Consider the following 23,125-nt stretch of genomic DNA (forward strand, 5'->3'; position numbering starts at 1 on the left):
GTGTATCTTTTTTGCATGTGTTTACCAGTTCTTGCCCTTTACGGCTTAATTACCTTTCCTTGTATCCATCCGTAATTGGGAGAAGAGTGTGACACACACACAGCCCATGCTGTAGTACTTTAACCGTTTTCTAATTATTTTTAAGAATCACCCCTCCCAATATGACCTATATGTGTGATCACCAACCAGAGTGCCTCCTGGAATTTTGCTCTCTGTCTAGGAAGAAAGCCTTTGGTGTCTATCTGAGATTGGTCCACTTCTTACTGTTGCCTTGATCAGTGTGCAAAGTATTGTGGGGTACATCTGGGGGCCTCCACCCCCCCCATGGACACAAGTAATGGAGATGAAATGGAGTGGGGAAGATGTTGGTGCCCCTTGGGGTCTTGTCCTCCCTGGTGTCTTGAATGGCATTATTGTTTGGGTACACTGAGCCCTGGCTTCTCTCGAGGAAAATCTTGATATACTGCAGTTAGATTCTGTTGGTGGACATGCCCTGTTTCTATGTGCTACTGTCCCTGCAGCATCACCTCCTGATGTGGAGGCCATGTTTGACTGATGGGCTTCTTGACTTATGCTAGGCATGGTGGTATTTTCCTTTTGCATCTTTGTTGTTTAGGATCTGATCTAATTCTATGGAGTCTATTTTGCAGCTGAACGATCATCTGCAGGCTCCCAGGACAGCTGCTGCTGCAGTCTTCTTTTCCTTCTTCCTTCTCTGTGTTGGATCTCCTGGTGGTGTAATTATTGAAGTAAATGAGCTCCTAATGCATATTTTTCAATGAAGATGTGTATCTATGACTACTGCTGGACTACTGTCTCTGCTTCTCGTGCAACTCGTTTGTGGTGCTTCAGTCTTTTAACCAACTGAAAAAGCTAAACTTGCCTTAGGACTCATTACAAACACATGAGCTCTCTTTATGAGGTTGCATTCCACTTCTTGAGATGAATCCACTGTTCTCTTCCAGATGAGTAATTTCTAGGTGTTCTTGGCCGTTGGTATGCCTCCAGTTTTAGTTGGTGTGGAATTGATCAGAGGTCTGTACACATCCTTGTAGACCACCTGTCAGTTAGAGCCTTTGCCCTTTTCTACCTGATTATGTTTTCACTACTCTCTTCTGCTAAACTGGCAAAAGCAGGCTGCTCGTAATTTTTGGCTTGGTTTACTTTAAGACACTGTTCCTCATCATGTGTTTTCGATGCCCTGCATACTGTGGTGTCACTTATGGGGCTGTTTTGTGCTGGGTTGGCAACCATTCTAGAACCATTACTGGTGAATGGTCTTTAGATATGTGCTATACTTATTGTTCCTTCCTGTGAACATTTAGCTGGTCTGCTGATGGAGTGCCTTCTTCACATTTGAATGTTTGCCACTTGCATTGCCCTTTGCTATGGGTTACAGGGGGCGAGACACTGAGTGATCCTTTGCTTAGTGGATTTTCTTGCATGTGCAGCAGAACCTAGAGCTGAGCTGCTTTTTGCACAGTATGCATTGGCGCCAGGCTCCTCACCTTTTGCTGTTCCTCACCCCCAAACTTCTTCCTGTCTGAAGATGTCAGCTGGATGCAACAAGTGTTAGACCTGACATCCTTGGTGTGGTATTCCCCCAACCGTTTGTCCTCCTGCTTGCTGAATTAGTTTTTATTGGCTTTAAGACTCTGAAAGGAAAAGAAGAGGGCACCTGTCAAACCAGATAAGGGTTGCAGACCAGGGGAATAGCACACTGTGGGGCCAGATGTAGGTGTCCAAATACCGGTCGGAAACGGCCGAAAATACCGATTTTCGGCCGTTACCGACCGGTATTTGGACATTGGTATGTAGGGCTTTGAAAAACATACAGATTCGGTAATTTTACCGAATCGGTAATTTTACCAACTCGGTAAAATTAACGATTCTGTAAAATTACAGAATCTGTAAATTTTACCGATTCGGTAAATTTACCGATCGGTAAAATTACCGAATCTGTATTTTGCTATGTAGGTAGCACTTTTTACATTGCAACATGGCCTTTAGGATTCGTTATTTACCATGCAATACAATTGCATGGTAAATTACGAATTCTTGTGTACATGCACATCTGTGCATGTACACCTGTGCCATGTGACACACAGTCATGCCCTAAGGGCATGTATGTGTGCCACATGGCGCACAAGCCAGTTACAGGGGTGCAACAGGGTGTCAAAGTGACACCCTGTCCCCCTTTGCAATTCGGTATTTTTACAGAATCGGTAAATACCGAATCGGTATTTGCTATTAAATCCTATGGGCTTCAAATACCGAATCTTAGCGAAAATTACCGATTTTTTATCTTGTTGTTGTTGTACTACTTTATTCTATATTTACATATCATAAAAGTACAAACAATACAAACATAAATACACATTTTTAAAACTCTACTTATTCATACATTTCATACCATAAAAAATAAAAATCTGAGTATTTACATTTAAAACAAGGGGTTTCAGTAGTACATTAGCAGGAGTCGGTATATACATTAGTTTTACAGCTCATACTTTCTCATGTCTTAAGCCAATAACCTGGCACGGATGAACCACGCGCTGGCTAAATATTTAGCGACCCCGCATACAACTAACATAGATCTAACATCTGACAAGAGCATACGCAAGGCGGTTCTGGCCTCTCTCACACCCAGCTCTCTGCATACCGTTTTTTTAAATCATTTTGTTCTGGGTCTTTTGTAAGCCCTACAAGCGAATAGAAAGTGTGGAAGTGATTCGCGTGTACATGGGCATCCGGGGCAGCTTGGAGAGTGGGCGTTTCCCCCCCTTCCTTTCCAACCCCTGTGAAGTTTTTCAAGGGTCGGATCCTGTATCTCATTTTCAGGAAAAGAGACCTGTCCCTAGGGTTTTGGATAAAATCTAGGAAGGGCTCGAGTTTTTTACTGGGTTTGAATTCCATGAAGGCAATTGTTAATGCCCCCCACTTAGCATGTTTTATTTCCTCCTCCTGGACCCATTCCCAATATTTTTTTTAATGATATGCTTTTGGGGAGGGGCCTGGGTGGACCAAAATTCTCCCAAACCTAGCTTCAAAACCAGCTGCTTGAGTTTGGTCAACCACGGTATCTTTTTCGCACTGTTCAGTATGATCAGCTCGTCCAAGACCAACGCATATTTTGCCAATTCTGGCGTCCTTCGCAGGCGTACCCAGAATAGCAAAGGGCAAAAGCGCAGCACATCAGCAATGGAATGTTTTCCCATATCTAAATAGAGAGGTTTTAGAGGAGTGGAGAGGGGGAGAGCAACCAGGTCCCTCACAATCTTGTTTTCTGCCCTTACCAGGTCAATGGTGTTCTCACCTCCCCACAGCTCTGAACCATAGACGGCAGAGGCAACAGCCTTTCCCTCATATGCTACCAGAGCTGGGGCCACAGGTCTCCTGGTAGATAGGCGCTGGTTTCTTAGTATCGCTCCTGAAGCTCTTTTGAGGTTTAGGAGCATCTTGGCTACATGGGCGTCCCATTTCATTTGGTTGTTGATCCTAACGCCCAAGTAGTCAAACTCCTCCACCACCTCAAGTGGGTACCCATTTAGTGTTATGTGCACTTTCCTTGCCTTCGTTTGGGTTGACAACACCATCAGTTTCGTTTTAGATGTGTTGACCGTGAGCCCCATCTCATCACAAAACAGGGTAAATCTATCCAGTAACTTCTGCAATCCCGAGGGGGTTTTGGACAGGAGGAGGGTGTCATCTGCAAAAAGTAGGGTTGGTGTTTTTTCCCCCGCCAGGACTGGGGCATCCGCAGAGTCCTCCCTCAAGTGGTCCACCACCCCATTAATAAAGAGGGAGAACAATGTCGGAGCCATCACACAGCCCTGGCGGACCCCCCTCTGCACAGGCACCCTCCCTGTTAATTGTCCTTGGTCCCCCCATCTAATCCTGGCATAATTTCCCTGGTGCATCCTTACAATCAGCTCCAGAAGGTAAGTGGGGAACCCCATGTCAACAAGCACCTTCCACAGCTTTTCACGTGGAACCAGGTCAAATGCTGTTTTTAAATCAATGAAAGCCAGGTATAGGCTGCCCTTGGCAACAGACACCGTCTTCCAGTATACAGCACAAAACCTAAAGACCTGGTCAATTGTTCCCATGTTCTGTCTAAAACCGGCCTGAAAATGGGAAAGTATTCTACCTTCCTCGGCCCAGGCTCCTATTCTTGTGACGATGACCCTGCCAACTACTTTCTGAATTACATCGATTAGACTTATTGGTCTATAGTTGGCAGGGTCCTCCCTGTTGCCCTTCTTGAATATGGTCACTACCTCTGCACCCTTCCACGACTCCGGGATAGGGTGTCCCTGGAGTAGCAAGTTCATGGGGAGGGCGATGAAGTCCGACCATAGATCGGGTGCATGCAGGAGTAGGTCGCCAGGTAGCCCATCCGGGCCAGCTGCTTTGCCCGGGAGATGTTTAAGATGGCTTCTTGTACTTCCCTAGCGAGAAAGGGTTCAGATATACCAGAAGGCTCTGGTGTAAGGGTATTTATTGGCAATATGCCTTCCCCTGAATATGCTGCCTCACAATACAGTTTTGCGAAGTGCAAGTACCATTGGTCTTCAGTGATATGAATTGACATAGGTCCTGCACCTCCTTTCTCATAACTATTTATTAGATTCCAGAACATAGTGGAATCTTTCATGCAGGCCGCTTTTTTGAGTTCTTGCCAGTAGTCTTCCTCCCACTCCTTTTTAGCCAGTTTGATGGTTGTCTGGTAGTCTTTTCGGGCTTCTCTTACAGCTAGTGGGTCTTTCTTCCTAATTGCAAGTGCAATCGCCTTTCTCTTGGCACTACAAACTGGAGTGCACCACGGGGTTCCCTTCTTGCCAGGATTACTCTTGTGGGGGCCTATCTTCGCACCCGTCATAAAGAAGGCCCCGATCTTCTCTGTTAAACTTTTATAGGGGTCAGCTAGTTTACAACCTGGAACAACTGACTTCATGGTCTCAGAGGCCGCTAGTTCAATTGTTCCTGCTTGTACTAACTCCTTAATGCTAGAAAGTGTATGTTTGTTACACCGGACTTTATTCCATTTTAGTTTTCTATTACAGTGCGTGACGGTTACCTCTTTAGAGAGCATTGATGGACCTATCCTCGATACCACTTTGTTTAGCCCTTTGATTTTCATACAGAGTGGATTGTGGTCACTGTCCTGTGTTTCCAGAACCTCCATATCAATTAGATTCCCACAGGAGCTAATGTCGAGCATGATATAATCGATGTGCGACGGGCAAGATAGTCTGTTATAGGTCATCGCCCCATTGGGGTCTGAGGGTGTCCTCCCATTTAGGGCACGTAATTTGTGTTCTAGCATTAAGGCATTCAGTTGAATAGCTCTAGCAGACCATTTCTTAATGGGAGCCAGATTTAGTGGAGGGATGGAATGCCTTATGTCCTCATCGCTAGCTCCCACCAGATCTTCATCTGCTAGTGGTTCATAAGTACAGTTCATATCTCCACCTATAAATGACAGTGGCCAGGGGGTGAATGCCTGCTAAAGCTGTCTCCAGAACTGCTATTGTTGGGGAGATATGACCACCCGGGGTACCCCTGGCATATACACAGAACAGTTCTACTGGTATTGCTACATGTGGGTCTTTAAGGGAGAGATGAAGTATATCATCTGACGGTAGCCCATGTACCCTAACGGACCAATTTAGGGCCACACTGATCCATATGTGGAGGCCGCCAGATGGTCGGCCTCTCCCTACCGTTGTTGCTGGTATAAAGTAGGTAGCGTAGCCGTTTTTATGAAGAGGGACCATGCTCCATGTTTCTTGGAACAGACATATCTGAAACCTGTCGATAAAATTGTTCCATTCGGGGGTATTCAGTTTTTTAGTGAGGCCCGCTATGTTCCACGAGATGAGATTAATAGTTCTTATATTCTCATCATCATTTTTATCTACATCTGAGTTACCGATTCATAAATACCGAATCGGTAAAATTCGGTATTTATGAATCGGTAATTTAAGATTTTCCTACATCTAGCCCTGTATAAACAAAAATGATTCTGCCTTCCCCACAATACTTCAAAATTGCTCATAGGTCTACAATATAATGCATCAAAAGGAAACAAGGTTAGGCCACAGATTAGGTATACAAATCCAGCTTTTAATAATGTATACAAAATATGTAGGCTCAGTGCGAGTTACCACTCTAATTAGTGCTAAAGTTTGTGTGTTCTTTTCTTCAAATGTGATAAAATTGGACTACACCTAATTGGCACCTTTAATTTACTTGTAATTCTCTATTAAATGGCGCTACCAGTACCCAGAGCCTCTAGATGCAAGGTTACTAGTGAGCAGCAACACTCATTGTGCCACCCACTAAAGTTTCATTGTAAAACATGTCTCAGGCCTGCCACTTCGCATGTATGTGCAGTTTAAAACTGCCACTTTGACTTTGCAAATTATTTCTTTTTCCAGTCCTAAACATTTGTTTTTAATGCTTTTATGTCACACCTCAGGTAGGCCCTAAAGTTAAATAGAAAGGGAGCACTGAGTTTAAACAGTAGGATGGGTGTACTTAAGTTTTACATGTCCTAGCAGTGAAACTTTCTTACAGTGTTTTTCAACTGTTGTGAGGTGTATCTTTCCCATTGACCAGCATATCGCTCCCAATGACTAACAGTGGGTCACCTAATTACATTTATTACATGCTAACATTAGATAGGGAGCAGGTATAATGTTTGCACTTAAATTAATTGCAATTTTAAATTTGCTTCAATGGTAAAGTCAGATTTTAAGTCACAATTCTGAAAATGTAACTTTCATAAAGTTGTCACCTTCGTGTCCTAACCAACTGTTTCTTCTGCCAGTGCCTTGGGTAACATGACTGTGAATGGGTCAGCAGTTGGGGTTGTGAATTGCTGTCAGACAGTGAGGCAAAAAGGTCTTAGATGTGGACAGGCTGGGGAGGGGCTCTACCCAGTGTTGAGGGTAGGTCAGGGAATTCCCCACACAAAAGATAGCACCAGGTATAACTATTGGCCCACCAGAGCCACTCATCAGAACATTCCTGGACCTGGGGTAGATTCAGAAGGACTGCCCTGCTGCCAGAGGCATGCCCTGTTGCTTGAAGGATTGCCATGTTGTCTAAAGAAGGAAGATTGAACGTGCTTGGCTTGATCCCATACTACCCAGAGTGACTCCAAAAGTCAGTTGGTTGATCTCCTGTGTGAGCTACAGAGACACAACAAGCTTCAACAGCCTCCCTGCAACTGCCCAGCTGCAATTGGACCTGGCCAAACCCACCTGGGTCCTGCTGCTAGCCTCTGCTGGAGTGAGTCCTGACCCCAAAAGGTGCCTCCCGGTCCTGCACGGTTGGCTAGCATCAGAGGAAGCTCCTCCAGGAGTAAAAGGTAAAAATCCTGAGGTCTGGGCTCCTTACACATACAAACAGGCCCATTTTGCAGCAAAACTCTGCCGCCCATGACGCCAATGCGAAGCACGGGTGAGACCAGCTCTCCCCACCAACAACAACCGTTCGCAACACCTGGCAACAGGAGACTTGCACTTTATGCTGCAGCAGTAACAGCCCACAACGACGGCCAATGCAAAGACTATCTGTGACGCTAAACCTACTCTTCACTAAAAACTATCAAATGTAACATCTCCATTTCTACTAATTGGATTTTTGTCACTCTGATACCATTTCATTTATTACAAAGAGCCTTTTTCCGACATTACTGACGGCTGGCGTTAGCAGAATCTGGCTCTCCCGTGCATCTATTTTTATTACAATGTTATCATCCCCTAGAATTGGCCCGTACAAAGTATTGTGACAGCCCGTATCTTTTCTTTGAACTGCCTAGGATGGGTGGACCATAGAATACCATTTCCTTTGGCCCCCATACGCGCTCAACAACAGATTCTGGCTATCATCGTGATGATCCAGTATTACATATGACCATACAGTAGAAGCTTCAAAGCGGATAATAAACAGAAAATAAGTTAAATATTCTACGGTAAAATAAGCATATTGAGGTGTTTGTACCAGTGTGCCTCCAGCATCTGCCTTCATCAATATATTTACATCTATGGAACATCGCATAGCTGCCTCATTTCGTTAGTCGTCTAATGATGTCCGGCCCCATTGGCCTGTTTTCATTCAGTACAAAAAGACGGGGACCTGATGAAGGCGATAATGCCAAAACGCGCGTATTCCTCACTACCGCCTTGCCTCCATTAATATCTGTCTATAAGTTGTGTGTACTGTCTTTTTAATCATTTTTCGTAATAATGAAATGATTTCTTTCTTTTCTTTTTTTGAAATGATTGTATATATACCAAGAAAAATACAAAAAATATATACTTTATTCTAGACATGACGAAACGATAAAATAAAATAATACTCAAGCTGAAATGATGTGTTGATACATATGTCATGTTTATGCTATACTTGATTGATATGAACTAGTGGGCGTTTTTCCTTCATATTTATTTATTTGTATAATTCAGTTGACTTAGCTATAGACCTTTATCTACAAAGTTAATTTCCCTATGTATAGCAAGTCCATTACATATATAGGGGTCCCATGTTTCAAAACTAAACCATTTCATTTATTAAAATGTGTTTTCATTGTATTACTGTTTTTGTACTGCTTAAATATTTTACACATCGCATTTAAGTCTGACTGCTTTTGTGCCAAACTACCAGAGGGTTAAGCATAGTTTAAGTGAATGACTTTTGTTGCTTTCTCTGACAAGGATTGTGGTTGTTGCCTGTGTGCGGCTTCCACTCCCTTCAACCAAAAACCCAAGTTCTTACACCAAGCTTTTTCTTTTTGCTCAATCCTGCCATTCATCAATCATTGAGTCTTCTCCCTGCCTTTTTTCTTATCCTGACATTTGGCCTACTTAGGATTGGAGGTTTCATTAGTTGTTAGTCTTGTTTGATCATGGGTGCTGGCATCTCTTTCGTGGGAGCAGATTCTGGGCCTGCTTTTCCATCTTTCTCTTGCTCACTGGCACCTGGAGTCTCCTTGACTATTTCTCAGCTGGACAGTGGATCATTTATGCAAGGGTTCACTCTTTGTTGGACAAAGAGACTAACTCTTCAATCCCCAGGTGTTGTGGGTCTGGATGTTACCCTCATATCTTCCTGGTCAAAGCGCCACAAGAGTCTCTTGTTGATTCTCAAACTACTCACTGTTTGTACAGGTGGTGAACATCTAGTTTGACATCCTTCAGCAGTTGGGGTCTTCTCTTCTTCTGGTCTTTCTGAGAGAGAGGGTATACACATAGTGGCCATGTTCAATTGTGAACACCTTTCCCCTCTTCCACATCTGGTCTCTTGAAATAGAGAGCCTTCGTTGGTGTTTGTGAGCCTCTTCTTTGATCAGAGGTGGGTATCTGTGCCCCAGTTTTAGGATGTGGTGTGACTTATGGCCTGCCTGTGCCCCTACCCAATGGGCAAGTTCTGTTAGTTCAAGACCTAGCTGGTCCTGGAGGACCCACTGGGGTCTCTGGTATTAATAGTCATTGATGCAGAGTTGTGTGTGGCACAGATGGAAGTGCATGTTTACTGGCCAGATTTCACATGGAACACATGGAGATTGACCATAATTCTGTACCACGCATTTGCCCCTTTTCCTAATATTTGGAGATCCAGGTAGGTTGGTAATCATTAGCCTAGAGCTGGAGGCAGTTCTATATATTTTTCGCAATTCCGGAGATATGGTTCTGATATCAGCAGTGGTTTGTCCTGGACCTGCAGCAATGGTTGCCAGCTCCTCTGGACTTGGGGTAGCTTGCCAAACTCTAGTTATAGTGGTGTTGATTGTGGAGGTTGCTGCTACAACTAGGGTACTCCATTGTGCTTTCTATACCATTGGAACTTTCGGCAGTGGTGGTATTGTCCAGTCCATCGTTTTGATTAAATTGTCAGCTGATTCTGGTTCTCAGTACTTTTTGGGTTTTTTTCAGCACAGGGTATATGTTATTTGGATGCATGATGCCATCTCAATAGCTAAGGACCTGAATAGTGAGAACTTGTGGTGCTGGGCCATGGAAAAGGTCATATTCTGTTATGGCTATCTGCAGTTTTCTCTGTCAATGGTTCCAGTGGGGCTGTAGAGTCCTTTTGAGCAGTTTGGCATGGCCTTGTTTCCCTAGTCAGAGGCATTCTGTCCTCCCAAGGCAGTGTTGTCGGACTATTGTAGAGCTTTGTCACCCAGATGCTACCCTGTTGCAGGCAGGGTCATTTCACTGCTGCTGAATATTCTGCTTCAGTTACTTGTAAAGAGTGCTTTGGGTTGGATGCACTGGTGTGCCCCTATTCAATAAACATGCTGTTACCATTCTTCCTCATCATTCCCAAGCTATTGAGTCCTCTGTAATAATAATAATAATAATACAGCATTTTATAAAGCGCGAGCAGCTACCTCACGAGGAGGTGTCCCGGTGCTAGGAAGAACACAGTTGACCAGGAGACTAGAAGTAAGGAAGCTAACGTGGTTGGGTAAAGAGCCAGGTCTTTAGCAGCCGCTTGAAGCAAGGTTCAGAGGGGGCTTGCTGAATTGCTGGGGGTAGGGTGTTCCATAACTTTGCCACATTTGCCGAAAAAGTTCTGCCCCCCCAAGCGAGCCCTTTTTGCTCGTGGGACAACAAGTTGAACACGGCAATTGGAATGAAGCGCACGGGTCTGTGAGTATCTCGGGAGCCGGTTTTTCAAATACTTAGGACAGGTGCCAAACAGAGATCGGTAGGCCAATGTGAGAGCCTTAAATTTGATTCTGCTGGCAACTGGTAGCCAGTGCAGTGATCGCAGATACGGAGAGACTGACTGCTTAAAAGGAATCCGCAGTAACAGTCTCGCAGCCGCATTTTGGACCAACTGGAGTTTTTGTGGCAGGTATTTAGGTAAGCCCAGAAAGAGTCAGTTGGCGTAATCCAGCCTAGATGTTACTGTGGCGTGGATTACTGTTTTCCGACAACTTTCAGGGAGAAGTTTCAGGATCTTACGGAGATTCCTCAGTTTACCTAAGCAACAACCGACTACTTGTAGAGTATGCGAGGTGAAGGACAGGCTATCGTCCCACCGCACTCCAAGATTTTTTGCCGTGAGGCTAGGTGATGGGGCTTGGCCCATCTCCGCTGGCCACCATAGCTCTGAGGGAGGAGGGGGGCTTTTACCAAAGAAGATCACTTCCGTTTTATTAGCGTTTAATTTTAATTTGTTCGTGTTCATCCTACAGGCCACATCTTGGAGACAACCTTTAAAACTTGAGAAGGATTCCTGCGACACCTCTGAATACGGGAATACCAACTGGGTGTCATCGGCATAAGAGATTGCCTTGACACCCCAGTTGGCAATCAGCGTAAAGAGGGGAGCGAGGTAGATGTTGAACAAGAGGTGGCTGAGTGCCGACCCTTGCGGGACACCACAACTGAGGACTCTAGGTGTTGAAGATGCAGTCCCCAGAGCCACCCTCTGTGTTCTCTGGGACAGATATGAGTGTATCCACCCCAGAGCTTTGTCGCAGATGCCTATCTCAGCCAGTCGCATCAAGAGTCTAGCGTGATCCACCGTGTCGAAGGCGGCCGACAGATCCAGGACTACGAGCATCGCTGAGCTTCCTGCATCCATCGACCACCTTACTGACTCTGCCACCTCAATTAGCGCTGTCTCCATGCTGAAGCCGGGGCGAAAGCCTGATTGCGTCTCATGTAGTATTTTGTTTTCTTCTATGAATTCACTCAGCTGGCGCTGTATTACTTTCTCGAACATTTTTCCCGGGGCAGCTAACAAGGAGATCGGGCGAAGATTGCTGAGGTCTTCTGGATCTCTTGTAGGAGTGTGTGACTGGTGTGTTGATGCTCCCTTGTTGGCCCCGCCTTGCTTGATCATGCAGTATCTGCTCCAAGGTGGATCCTTTGTGTAGTCCTGCTGTATCTCAGGACTTTCCCATTTTGGCGCTGTCTTCCTAAGACTGTGTGGCAGTTGTGTGTCCAGGGGGAGGAATTGGATCACTTCTGGATGTAGAAATTCCCTGGATGGGCTGGGTTCTGGGCAGCCATTTTCTCAGTGGGTGTATGTTCACCACTGGTCGTCATTCCTGGGATGGTATTCTGTGATGAAGGCTTTCCCTTCTTAGTGTGTGCTGGTTCTTCTTTTAGGTTGATTTTTGCTGGGGGCCTTCCATTTGCCATGTGGCTAATCCTTATGCCAGTCATGTTGGCCTTCATTTTTCTAGATCAATTTCAATATGTACCTATCAAACCTCTCAAAGTGGTTATTTTCTGCTGTTCTTGTCCCCTGGAAGTTCTGCCTGTTGGGGTTTGCCACAGCCTCATGCTTAGTTGTTCTGTAATTTCCTTGGTGTAGTTCGTTATCTCAGTCTTTCAATTGCATATGTTTTTTTCTGCTTGCAGCAGGATTAATTCCTTGAGGGACACCTGGGTTACTTCTGGAATCTGGAGATATTTTCACAGTGTTCCTTCCTGAAGGTGGCCTTGCTTAAATGACTTGCAGTGACAATGTGTTTGGTAGTTGCCATTTCTCTGAAGAGTACTCTGCCCTTTGAGTGATGAGGAAGTATTTTTGATATTATTGCAGTGGAAGCATGGTGATATATTTCTTTACACTTACTCTCCTTACTGCTCTAATCATACATTGTCCTTTTATGATTAGACAATCTGCAGCATTTTGATTTACACATAGCCCAAGCAGAAGGGAGTCCTGGAGATACTCTTTTTCCTATTGCAACCCGAGGGTAGTGAGCCGGTGGCAGGAGACGGAGACAAGCCAGATGACGATGCCTGGTGCGATGATTGTTAAAAAATGTTATAAAACTAATTTAATTTTATAACATTTTGTTGCGCGCACTGCATCACATTTGGCAATGCAGTGCGCACAATGAAATTTGTTTTATTTATTCATATGTTTACTTACCTGTATTTGGCCGTATTCTATAGTTTACTACCCCCACCCTGCTCCTCCCCCCCCACGTTATCCCCCAGCAGCACTCACACCACCGACCGATATTGCCCACCAAATATGTTTTTAAATCTCCAAGTAACCCACAGCCCCTCCAGCATAAATCAAAAGTGTATGAGTAAATCTTTTTAAGTTTCATAGGGTATAAATACCAATCATAAAGCACTCTGTCGTGTGTGCCTCTCATTCCAAGTGAGTGGTTGAATCTAGGAATGTCTCTGGAGTAATAGTCACCCAAGAATTCTCTCCCAGAAGTCCTCATGGTGAGGTCTCATTGTGCCACTGCTGGAAATGAGGAGGGAATAGAGGAAGGAGATACAGCCCTCTGGCCCACCTGCTCTCTGTATGGATTTTTCTATTGGGGAGAGGTCCCTGGTGGCCACAAGCCTTTTCTCTGGCTGGGGCACCCAATGCTTCAGTTGGGTGTAACTGTATCTCTCCGTGCCTGGTAGATTAAAGTCTTGTTGGCAGTTTTCAAAGATGAGGATGTCCCATCCGTGAAATAGATCGGATATGGTAAGGCATCCCTTCCCGCCATAAATCAAAAGGACCCTGTAGCAGCGCTGGTGCCAAAGCTGTGTTAAAGTATATAGCTGCGAGAGTTGTGCCTTCTATCCATTACCTCTGCTTTAGCTCAGTAGGTCATTACACTAGGGGGAGGGTAATGTAACACAACTAGCAGACCGATTTATCTCATCCCAGACATCCCAGACTTTAAAGGTGGTCTTAGTTGGGGTGCTTAGGTAAGCATTAAGTGGCCTGTCTGATTCTGATTTCCACAAATCGTCCTGAATATATCTACCTATCAAGCTCTACGGTCTTGCCAGATAAAGCGAGTGATCAAGGAGCTAAGAGAGAAGAAATTCTGTCATTCATCTCAGTGGAAAGCCCCTGAAAAAGATACAAAAGCCACAGCCAGACAGTCATTTTTACTGTATTAATGTGTCTAAGCCAGAATAAATATAGAGGAGTCCACTGTTTGAGATCCCCTTTAAGTTGTTGCAGAAGTGGAGAACAGTTTTATATAGGTCAGCCACTTTTAGAGTTATCTTAATCCCCAGATAGATTAATTCTTTTTTGGCCCAGTGACATTGGGCAGATCCCGCTATCACCTCCATTTCACTTGTGGAAAGAGTTAAGTTGAGTAGAAAGGACTTGCAGTGATTGATACGAAAACCCGCCCCTGCCTCATCAGTTTTGAGTTTCGTTTACAGGGCAGTCAGGGATGTCTGAGGAGACATGAGGGACATCAGTACATTGTCTGCAAACATGGACATTTTGTGGTCTACTGAGCTAAAGCAGAGGTCATGGATAGAAGGCACAACTCTCGCAGCTAGGGGCTCAGTACTAAGGCCAAATACAAGGGGGGGTAACGGACACCCCTGCCTCGTGCCTTGCTGTAGGCTAAAAAGGTCAGCCAAAGTCCCATTTGCCAGCACGGCCATAGTTGGTTTGAACCATGGTTATAAACTTTTCTCCAAAACCAATCCATCGTAGTGTGTGGAAAAGGAAGGGCCAGTCCACCTTGTCAAAAGCTTTCTCTGCATTGGATGCCAAAGAGAACAGCTGTGATGCGTTTTTTAGTGGATCACCCTCCGCAGGTTGTCATGAGTTCACTGCCTCTTAATGAATTCGGCTGATCAGTTCAGGCGCAATGTCTTCTGGACTATTGGCCAATAGCTTAGTGTATAGTTTGGCATCTATATTAAGCAATGCAATAGGTCAATAAGATGCACAAGGACAGGGATCTTTCCCTCGCTTCGACATAACAGAGACCAATGCTTCACCCATTGTTTGTGTCACCTTGTGGGTGTTCGGTATGTAGTTATATAAAGCAGTCAAATGTGGCACCAGATTGGAGCTAAAAGTCTTATAAAACTGGGCCGTAAACCCATCATGCCCAGGTGATTTATGAAGTTTAAGGGCGTCAATGGCTGCTTGAACTTTACCATCCCTAATGTGGCCCTCCAAAAGCTCATTTTGGCCCATGGTCACCCAGGGAAGTTCCACCCTTTATAGATAGGCTAGGTGCACCATCTGATCTGTGGGGTCAGAGGTGTATAATAGTTTAAAAAGATCTCAAAATGCCTGTGCCTTGCCCTCTTCTGTAGATACAGCCTCCCCGGTATCCAAACACAACTGTTTAACGTATTCTCTTTCATGTTTGACCCGAAGCTGTCACGCAAGGTGTGAGCCTATATTATTCCACTGTACATATGTAGTTTAAAGTGCAGTAATGTTAGTTACACCCTATTGGGTATATGGTGTTGAGCTTTCCCCGTAAGAATGTGACATTCCTTTGCAAGGGTGTTGTGGGGGAATCTTTGTGGGCTTGATCTGCTCACAGGAGTCTGCCTGAGTGCTAACCAATCTCGAGCCTTTTGCTGTGACAGGGTAGATATCAATGATACAGTTCCCTCTAATAATCACTTTAAAAGCATCCCAGGTAGTGCAAAAATAACTTAAATCCCTGATGGCCTTATGTAGTTCATCTCTGAAGAGACAGTCCAGTGTGAGATGCACTGGAAAGAACTATCTCTGAAATCTGGACTTAGGGGCGTGCCACTCCAGTACAATCTCCACCAGAGTGTGGTCTGAAAGCACGATAGGGTAGAACCTTGAGGCAGCAATAGTGTGTTGTACTCAATGACTTATACAAACATAATCAAGCCGTGAATATTTGTGGTGGAAGTGGAAAAAGAAGGTATAATTTCGCGTTGGAGGGTGAGTGATTGTCCAGATGCATATCAAGCCTATGTGTAGGATTGCTTGCTGCATTGCTATAGAGAAGTTTCCAAGTTGAAGATTGTGGGGGTGAGTGCTTTCTAAGGTGGGATCCCAGGTTAGATTGAAGTTTCCCATCAAAATGATTCTCCCTTCCGGTATGCTTTGTGCCGGAGTCTGTGTTCATCACCATGCTTAAGGTGCGTTTCCTAGTGTGTTATCATATTTACTCTCCAATCCAGTATGTATTTCCAGTTTGTGCTATTTAGCCTGAGTGTTAAGGCTTTTGACATGCCATGACAGGGTAGTTATCACCATGGATGTAGTGGAGAAAATGTGAACGCCACAGTCCTTGCAAAGCAGAATATCAATTCAGCTCTACTAGTCACAGATCAATCCATTGTTCTAGACCTCCACCCTGTCTCTCCTGTCCATCCACCCATCCCTCCACACCATGTTCACTCATACAATAGGAACATAAAAAGTAGAACAATAAAACCGGGGAATCTGGTTCCCCAACAATGAGTTAGCATTACATCAGACATGTTAAACTGAGAAATGTACATCACAAACCGTTATTATATTCTGTCAGCTGCCATTGAAGTTCAAGGAAGTCAGGCAGCACACGGCATGTTGTTAAGGCAGTGGAGCACCCATCAGTTTAGAAGCAAGTGTTGTGCCCCAGTACTTTCAAAGAACCAGGGACGGCAGTCTGAGGAAATCCTTCCTCACAAAGTGCAGTGATTCAAGAGGGCATTATTGTTAGTTATGACCAAGCTCTAAGCCCAGCGTTTTCCTTGGCATTTCATTCTACACTGCGATTACCACTATCCTTTGGCAGAGGTGCTTGAGATACCTGCAGTCGTTTCCCTTAACTCTCCATCTGATTGCTGGTGCTCAGGAAGCGATATCCTCAATAAGGCGGTGGCTTTATTCAGCTCTCAAAAGTGATGAGACTTGTTTTGATAGTCAAAGAAGATGCCAAAGGGGTAGGTACATCTTTATTTGATGAGGTTGTGGCAGAGTGAATCTGTGATTGGTTAACATTATAAGCATCTTGACAGTGCGGCAGGGGCACCATCATGGAAGAGAGAACATGTGGCTCCTTGAAACAAAACTGTCTCTAGCTTCCTGGCGGCTTGCAGAATCAGTTCTTTGACTTTGAAAGAGTACAATTTAGCCAGCACATCCCGGGGATGCTTCTCCCTACAGGAGTTATTGGATGAACTCTGTGCACCAGATCCAGCTTCACCTCAGCATGGTTCTCCCCCAGGAGCTCAGAGAGCATAACTGGAACAAATGCTTCCAGATCTGGGCCTTCAACTCCTTTGTTCAAGTTTTGTATACTGATATTGCCTCACCAGGAGCGAATTTCCAAATCTTCACACTTAAAAAGGGTTGATTGCAATTAGGTCCATAGTTATTGCGCTGAATTTTCCATCCAGCCAATCCTGTGTTTCAGTCCCTGGTATTTTGTGCCAAGATCCAAGGTTGAGGTGCCCAGAGTCTACATCTTCTTGCAGGGAAGTGAGCCTGCCATTAACATTGGATTTGACGGTATTAAAGGAGGAAGCAAGATCTACCCTCAGTTCCTCTCTGAGTTCATTCTTCAAGTCCTGGAGGGATGAAAGGAGATCAGCTTTCATCAGGGCCATCATTTCACCATAGGTGGCTTTGTGGCGGGAGTCCTGTGCTTCAGTTGGGGTAAAATAATTTGACACCCTATTAGATTGAGCTTTTTTTGGAGGCGTAGAGGCTGCAGGAAAGTGTGGAATATGGAACACCAGGGACCAAGGATCACCCTTCCAGGAGCCATGTCAAAGAGCTCCAGTCAGCCCCCCTCTCCCAAAGCCAAGGGTTGTCAAGGTGTGCAGGAGTCACTGTCGAATGTGCCTTCCCTGGCAGACATCAGCATAATTTGGCTTCCATTAGTAATATCTGATCTCTCTGTCTCTAAAGGCTGTCACGTGTTCTGAATGTGCTTCCCGAAGAACACAAAGGGGTCCTCCATACCTCAATAGGGACGAGCTTGTTTTGCCTCCATGCTGTGTTCCTGGCCAAGCGTCCATGGACAGGTCACTCCGGTGAAGAGCTTTAGGGCTTTGATGTGGTAGAGTCGGTCAGTCAGTATTGCAGCAAAACACAGAGGGCCTCTGGGCAGGGGGCAAGTAGGAGCATACATTTGACTACTTTCCATTTAGAAAGTGGACAGATCAGTGCCTTTAGCCCCCTCCACTAATTCTGATGTGGTTTCTCATTTGGCACCATTGTTTAACCACTTGGATGCTAAGGCATGTTTCATGATTTACACTAAATTTCCATTGAAGTCAATGGAAACTCCATGACGAGCTGGGCTCGTCATGAGCGTCGAAGGGGTTAAGGGTGTCTCTGAGGCCCAGAGTGGGCCAATGTTGATAATGTTGAGGTCAGGCAGTGGGAGAGTTGCCAGACTGACGGTGCCACCACCCCCGATTAAACACTCCTCACCGTTGCAGTGGGTTGTAGGGACCACAAGTTCATCGCCTCATGCCTACAGCCACTGGCTTTTAATGTAAGTGAGGTGGGGCTCTGATGCAGCGCCAATGGCAACTATGGGACTCGCCACCACTGAAAGCTGTTGCAGGCAAATTCAGTCCTCCTATCACCGCTGAAATGAAAAGGCAGCCCTGCTGCTTCCCCGGTGTTTTCACTGCCCAACGTGCCAGGGCGCTGTCAATTATGGGTCTTAGATGCCAGACTCCCCGAATCAGCCTGGGATGCAGTGTAGCCTCAGTAGATCACATCCACATGGCCATGATTGTTGGCCATGTCCCCATGCTGCTGGCTTTTGCACTCTCCACACTGGGGTTCTGCTGTTCAGACCTCAGTGTATATGCTCAGACCCCTAACACATGGTAGAATTGGCTAACTTCAAAATGTATTTTTTAACTTGTCAGTAAGACCATAGAATATAGTCTAGGAAAATAGACCAGTGACATGGAAAAGTTAAACGTCACCTGTGGACTGAAGCACATGTTGGCCTGCATGCATGTTTTCTTTGTCCATTAGGCTGACAAAGGAAAAATGGCTGCAGGCCTACCTGAGTAGCCTGTCATCTGCAGCTATTAAATCTGAAGGTAAACCCGTTTAAGTAGAAGTTTACACTATAATTACATATATTAAATATTAAATTAGACACCCATAAGAAGGACTTGCAACCTGCAAATTAGGATTCCTTGTATTAAAATAAGTGGTTCATACAAGAATTTAGTGTTGGCATGTATCAATCAATCAGAATTCTTATAGAGCGTGTCTAATCATCAGTTCGGGTCTCAAGATGCTGGGGTCGGTTGGGTGGTTCTGCAGTTCAGTCGACGAGCCAGATTATTCAAAGAGCTAGGTCTTGAAGTCCTTCATGAATTGAAGCAGAACGTATCTACAGAGAGTAGCCCCCAAAAACTATTTTCACTGTACAAGGCTGTAGCTGTTTCTATGAGAAAAACTAATGTGCAGGTAGAAAAATAAATATGATGCATTTGGTTTGGAACAAGCGGCCACAATCCTTCAAGCATTCTTTTGATTGAAATAAAAAATGTAATTCAGTTGTGAAGTTGGATTTTTAGTGAATATGTAGGAAAAGTAACTTTTAAAAACATACACATTGTCTGCCTGAACCTCCATTGGCCTAATCATCTTTAGCTTGCCAGCAGCTGGGCACTGCCAGTGTTTTCCCTTAATTATTTGTGAAAACTGCTCTCAGAGCAGAAACAATGGCTTAGCCAATTTCGCAAGAAGACCTTGGTGTTACTTATGTGACTCTTATCAGCTTAGGAAGGGCAGCTGGAGGGTTTAGGGACTTCAACAAATTGAAGGGGAACAGGGAGAGGCCATCCCATTCATAGTTAAGTGTAAAGGGAAAACCTGGGGAAGAGAAGCCTTAGCTCCCTAGGGCATCTGCAGCCCGATTGACACCAGCCCTGTGGGAGGGTGAGCTAACTCCAGTACCATTTTAGTGTAGCGGAGGAGGAGGGGAATCTTAATTTCTTGTCTGGCACACCAACAGCCTCTAATGACAGACAGGTGCTGCCATATTGGATAGGCCTTAGAAAAGTGCACACTGAGCTAGTTGACAGTAAGGCAAACATAATGTTCAGCAAAGTGGGAAGGGTTGCCACTGAGAACTTTTTTTTCATTGCTTAGTGAGTGTCCAGGAGTACTGCTACTACAATATCAGGATACGAAACCTGTACAAAGGAGTTGAAGGCCCAAATCTGGAGGCCTTTGTTCTGGGCATGTTCTCTGAGCTCCTGTGGGAGAACCAGTCTGAGGAAATCCTCATGGTCTGAATCTGTTTGTGATCAATGTACTGTCATGAGAAGTACTGTAATTATTGTATCTATAAATATTGGAATGATTTTTATTAATCAGACAGTAAAATCTACTTTACTTTATTTGCAATAAGAATTTTGATTTCCTAATTGGGATTCTGTAAAAATCGTAATTAGGAAATCGCAATTGCTAAATTTTGTACATGTGGTCCCAAGTTCTGCTAAATACTTTACGCAATTATCCCTAATTTATGCCTGTCTACTCTGCGCTGCAGCTGCCCATAGTTGAGCCCAGGTTTATTTATTGAACTTACGTGCTACACCTAAGAGGAGTTTAAATTGATTACTTGGTACGGACTCAGAAGCTCCCCAAATAATAAACTAATTTTGTTAATGTTGATGGCACCTGAATCTATATCCACCCCACGCCGCCAATGGGAGTATTTTTTTTATAAAGAAACAGGAATAATCTAGATGTTTCACAGACTAATGGGCAGAAAATCTGAATTTTATTAAAGACACAGAGACTAAGATTATGTAAATCCCCTTTATTGCCAGCTCACAGCAGAAATAATTGAAGAATCTAGAACTTCAATAACATACCAACCGGTTATAAAATCTTCCAACATGCAGCCTTCTCTCTTTTTGGTGTTGCAAGCAGGATATCTTCTAGCGTCTTTAACTCCCAAATGAGAGATATATCATCAGTAAAATGTTTCCATTCTGGAAAGAAAAATAAAATCAGAACATAATCAGAGACATTTACTTCACTAGGGAGGTTATTTTGTGGAAGGATAATCTTAGCCTTTGTGTGTCTAATAAAATACTGATTTTCTGCCCATAGGGCTGTGAAAAATCAAAATTCTATGGCACGACACAGAGGCTAACATTATGAAAGTCTAAAGTACATTTAGCACGTTGTCAATTGCGCTTGTACCAGTTCTAAACTAGCAGCTTTTAAACATACTTTCAGTGGACCAATCTGCATCTCTAAGGATATCCTGTACTCCCCCTAGGGAGAACGTTTTGGAGACTAAGGTGCCCCTAAGGGAATGTGCACCAAACATAGTAGTGTCCATACCCGCTTCATTCACTACCTCCTTGACCCATCGGGCTAAAGTGGGAGAGGAAACTGCTTTATTGGGTGATCTATGGGATATTAGCATTTGTTCCGTATTTCCTCTCAGATTCACAGTCTTTCTCTCATAGCCCATCAAGCATTTCACCACACAAAGTCTTTCATTCTGTATAAAGCAGAGGTAGAAAAGAGAGGTTTACGTTGTCTTTGTTTGTCTTTTTAAATAAAAGAAAACCCCTCGGGTTGGTATGCCCTGCTGCTAATGTCTAAGGCCTTTATGTATGAGGTCTGTCTAAAAGATACTAGGCAGAGTAAGGCAGCAAGTTTGTAGGAGATGCGCTTTAGTGATAAGCTAGAATTTTCACCCCAACTTACTAGGTCCTGTAGAACATCGCTTACGTCCCATAGTTCAGCGTATTTTGCAGGGCTTGAGTTTGGTACCCACATACTTTGCATGATTCTTTTTTGGTAAATTAGCTTTTGACCAACAGAGACACAAGCCTCCTTCAATAGCTTGTCTGTAGACATTGCCTGTTCTATAAGAGAGTCCTGATGTGAACAATTCAGATAAGTAGTTGCCTACATGTACTAAATCAGTTGAAACAGGATTGTAATTCCATCAAAACAAGACTGATTCTATCAACTGTGTCCTTCAAAAAGGAAATGAAAGCGCTACTGATGAATACGTGCCTGTCCTGAAGTCCAGTGGGGGTCCTGAGTCACCTCATCTACTATCATGGTGACTCTCTCGCCTTGTCCTACTGCCTAATTCTTTTGCCCACTATTATGTCATCATGTAACTATTGTTATTTCTGTCCATCATGTTGTTATGTAACTATTGTTATTTGTGTCTATTGCTATGATTCTGCCATGATTGCCCCCTCATATGTGTCGCATCCCTCTATAAAGCGCTCTGACACCCTCTTGAGTCATGTTCCCGCTCTACAAAACTTTCTAAATAAAATAAATAAATAAATAATTGAAGACACCAACAAACACATTTCTTCCAAGCCAGTCTATATGCCTTCTTTGTGCCAGGTGCCCATGACGCCGATATGAGTTTGAATGTATCTGTCAACAGCCGCGGTCGGTAGGGGAGTACCTGCCGGGGCGGTGACGTCGGGAGGGGGAGGGGCAGGGTGGGGGTTAGTAATGTATGGATAATGGAGGTTTGCAGGTAAGTAAACATTTAAATAAATCAAACGAATTTCGTTGCGCGCACTGCATTGCAATTGGGTATGCAGTGCACTCAACAAAATTCGTTTGATTTATTTAAATGTTTACTTACCTGCAAACCTCCATTATCCATACATTACCAACCCCCACCCTGCCCCTCCCCACGTCACCGCCCGGCAGGTACTCCCCTACCGACCGCGGCTGTCTGTCAAAAGCCCTGGGATCTGACACTTTCTCCTGAAATCCTCCAGGCAATCAGTGTCAGAAGACCTAGTTCTACAAGAGGGTGTAATTCTCCTTCTGGGCCTGTAATTATTGCCCTGAACATCGGAGTTAAGATTGGTAGGTCTATAATCATTTCTAATAGGATTGGGAACCATGCCTGAGACCCCCAAAGGGGTGTTATCACTACCGCCATTTCCTTGTTCCTGCAAACGCGAAGCAGTAAACCTGGTACCATGACAAATGGAGGGAAAGCGTAGGGTGCTAGTCCTCTCCAATTCTGGAGGAAAGCATTTACCCCCAAGGCCTGAGGGTCCAGCCTAGAGCTGAAATAGTTTGACGGTTGAGTGTTCAGTCTGTCTGCACAGATATCCCCCCGAAGGGTCCCCATATCAAGTAGATACTGCGGAAGTTTCCCTTCTCTATCCTCCAATTGCTGGAGTCTTTGAAATTCCTAGAGAAGCAATCTGTGACCCCGTTGTTCAAGCTTGGAATATGTTCTGCTATCACTGAAATATCCTTGTTCAGGCAGTAATTCCTGAAAATCTTCGCCAAGTCTGCGACAGCCTTGGAATTTGTGCCCCCCCCATTTTTTGGACATATCAGATTGCTGATACGTTGTCCATCCACAGCATCACAGGACTTTTCATTAAGTCCTTTG

Source organism: Lissotriton helveticus, chromosome 5_1 (genome assembly GCF_964261635.1).
Source record: "Lissotriton helveticus chromosome 5_1, aLisHel1.1, whole genome shotgun sequence".
Classification (NCBI taxonomy): Eukaryota; Metazoa; Chordata; class Amphibia; order Caudata; family Salamandridae; genus Lissotriton; species Lissotriton helveticus.